Source organism: Tenrec ecaudatus, chromosome 1 (assembly GCF_050624435.1).
Source record: "Tenrec ecaudatus isolate mTenEca1 chromosome 1, mTenEca1.hap1, whole genome shotgun sequence".
In the NCBI taxonomy this organism is placed as follows: Eukaryota; Metazoa; Chordata; class Mammalia; order Afrosoricida; family Tenrecidae; genus Tenrec; species Tenrec ecaudatus.
The window spans coordinates 297,168,581-297,172,102 of NC_134530.1; the positions used below are offsets into that span (position 1 = coordinate 297,168,581).

General features: G+C 51.3%; 1 pseudogene; it reads left to right on the forward strand.

Annotated features, from left to right (window-relative positions):
* The first annotated feature begins 885 nt into the window (after window positions 1-885).
* Window positions 886-2,380, forward strand: LOC142437485 (Krueppel-like factor 4 pseudogene; annotated as a pseudogene).
* The last annotated feature ends 1,142 nt before the right edge of the window (window positions 2,381-3,522 follow it).

Sequence of the window (3,522 nt, forward strand, 5' to 3'; positions counted from 1 at the left end):
CAAACGGCCTGGCATTTTGTCACTGATCCTCCCCTTTAATCTGACCAAAAGGGTATGTCATCTGGCACTCCCTCTGACAAGGTTCTGCCTTGGTTTCCTAGTCCTCCACTACCTGACAGTGTTTCCATGGTTAGCATAAGGTTTTCAGTGGTGTATTTCTTCATCCTCAGTGTGTCCTTCGTGTTGAAACCCTGCTGAGCGCTTTGCCCTTTACATGACATTGCTGGCATTGGAAATAGCAGTGACCTGGACTCTGACCTTCCTTTCTGTACCTAGCTACAAAAGGACAGATTTTAAACAGGTCACAGTTTATCACCAGCCTATGTACCAGCCTTGGAGCAGTTGTTGTGTAGATAATAAATCACTAGTAGTCCTGCACAAGGAGATGGAGCCCTCGTGTCTGAGTGGTTACAAACACCAGCCGCTCCAGGTGCACAACAGTCGCTTTTAATTCCAGTAAATAGTTAACAACCTCAGAAACCCAGATGGGCACTTCTTTCCATCTGCAGCCACCCTCACTGCATGTGTCTGTTAAGATGGAGGAGGACATTGTGTATTGGGGTGGGACATATGGGCTAATGTTGGACTTGTAGACTTGGGGGGACACCCCTGAGCCGTTGAGAACGCAGCCCTGGCTACCGAACCTACTTACTCGCCTTGTCTATTTTTATAAGCGTTTACAATTTTTCTAAGAACTTTTGTATACAAAGGAACTTTTTTTTTAAAGACTTTTATCACTGGTTCATTTTAATCCAAAGAAGAAGGATCTTAGGCGGTTTGGGGTTTTGGCTTCCTTTCTAAGCCAGTTTGTACTCTTCGTTGATTTGGGGCCTTGGGGGACCCTCCCCAACTTCGGGCTCCCAAGGACCTTGTGGGCCTCCATTAATGAGGCAGCCACCTGGCGAGTCTGACATGGCTGTCAGCGACGCTTTACTCCCGTCCTTCTCCACGTTAGCACCCGGCCACGCGGGCAGGGAGAAGACACTGCGTCCGGCAGGTTCCCCGACTAACCGCTGGCAAGAGGAGCTCTTGCACATGAAGCGACTTCCCCCGGTGCTCTCTGGCCGCCCCTACGACCTGGCGGCGGCGACGGTGGCCACCAACCTGGAGAGCCGTGGAGAGGACTCGGCCTGCAGTGGCAGCAACGCAGCACTCCTACCTCGGAGGGAGACGGAGGAGTTCAACGATCTGGACCTGGACTTTATACTCTCCAACTCTCTGTCCCATCAGGAGTCTGTGGCCGCTGCCGTGTCCTCGTCGGCTTCGGCCTCGGCCTCCTCCTCGTCCTCCTCGTCGAGCAGCGGGCTGGCCAGCGCGCCGTCCACCTGCAGCTTCAGCTACCCGCTCCGGCCTGGGGGAGAGGCAGGCGTGGCGCCGGGCGGCGTGGGCGGCGGCCTGCTCTTTGGCCGGGAGTCGGCGCCCCCTCCCACGGCGCCCTTCAACCTGGCGGACATCAACGACGTGAGCCTTTCAGGCGGCTTCGTGGCCGAGCTCCTGCGGCCCGAATTGGTCCTGGTGTACATTCCGCCGCAGCAGCCGCCGCCGCCGCCAGGGGGCGGGCTGCTGGGCAAGTTCGTGCTGAAGTCGTCGCTGAGCGCGCCCGGCGGTGAGTACGGCAGCCTGTCGGTCATCAGTGTTAAAGGCAGCCCGGATGGCAGCCACCCGGTGGTGGCGCCCTACAGCGGCGGTCCTCCGCGCATGTGCCCCAAGATCAAGCAGGAGGTGGTCTCCTCCTGTACCGTCAGCCGGCCCCTGGAGGCCCACCTGGGCGCCGGACCCTCGCTCAGTAACGGCCACCGGCGCCACCCACCCACGACTTACCCCTGGGGCGGCAACTTCCCAGCAGGACTACGCCGACCCTGAGTGCCGAGGAACTGCTGAGCAGCAGGGACTGCCACCCGGCCCTGCCGCTCCCCCCTGGCTTCCACCCCCACCCCGGGCCCAACTACCCACCCTTCCTGCCGGACCAGCTGCAGACGCAGGTCCCGCCTTTCCATTACCAAGAGCTCATGCCACCGGGTTCCTGCCTGCCGGAGGAGCCCAAGCCAAAGAGAGGGAGAAGGTCGTGGCCCCGGAAAAGAATGGCCACCCACACTTGTGATTACGCTGACTGCGGCAAAACCTACACCAAGAGTTCTCATCTCAAGGCACACCTGCGAACCCACACAGGTGAAAAACCTTACCAATGTGACTGGGACGGCTGTGGGTGGAAATTTGCCCGCTCAGATGAACTGACCAGGCACTACCGCAAACACACCGGGCACCGCCCCTTCCAGTGCCAGAAGTGCGACCAGGCCTTTTCCAGGTCGGACCACCTCGCCTTACACATGAAGAGGCACTTTTAAATCCCCAGCAGTGGCAATGACCCACACTGCCAGAAGAGAATTCAGTATTTTAACCTGTCACACTGTCTTCCCAGTGAGGGAGAGGAACCCGGCTGGAAAGCACTACAATCATGGTCAAGTTCCCAGCAGAGCCAGCTTGTGACTGGATAATCAGGAAGCACGGAGGAAAGAAAACCGAAAGACAAAAAAAGATCAAAGAACAAATCTGGGGTCTGTGGCTGGATCTTCTATCATTCCAAACTAAATTCAACTTGAACATTCCTGGACTTACAAAAAATGCCAAGCAGGGGGTGGGGGGGGTTGACTGGAAGTTGTGGCTGTCAGGGTATAAATTAGATCAGTGAATTGGGAGCGGGAATGGAAAAACTTCCACTTGAATATAAGCATAAAGATCACCTTGTATTCTCTTTGATTTCTAAAAGCCATTACTCTATGAGAAGAAAAAAGGAAGAAATTCAGGTACAGAACATGTGTTTTAATTGCCTAAATGATGGTGCTTAGTGAGTCTTGGTTCTAAAGGTACCAAATGAGGAAACCAAAGTTCTCAAACTGCTGCATACTGCGACAAGGAAAATCTATTGTTGTCTTCCGATCTACATGTATGACCTAAGTCAGGTCAATACACCTGGTTTACTTCTTTTAACATTTTTTTATGCACACTCTTGTTGTATGCACTGTGGTTTCAGATGTGCAATAATTTGTACAATGGTTTATTCCCAAGTATGCCTTAAACACAACAAATGTGTTTTCTATATAGCTCTTTGCCTTAATAAATTAGTAATATAAATTTAAGCAAACTTCTATTTTGTATATTTGTAAACTACAAAGTAAAAAAATGAACATTTTGTGGAGTTTGTATTTTGCATACTCAAGGTGAGAATTAAGTTTTAAATAAACCTATAATATATAATCTGGAAAAAAAAGAAAAACAGGAAGATACAAAAAGCTCCATTGTTTAATGTAATTATTGTATACGGGAACCTGCAGGTTGTAAAATTAACCATCAACAACTGATGATAGGAAATGATAATGCTCTTTGACCCCCCCCCCCAAAAAAAAAAAAACCCAGGTTGAGGCACTCTAGAAATGTAAAACGTAAATCTGGGTGAGGCAACACAGAAGGCAGTCTGTGAAATGTGGCATTTTATGATTTCCTTTACATTGAAGTACTTGAAAA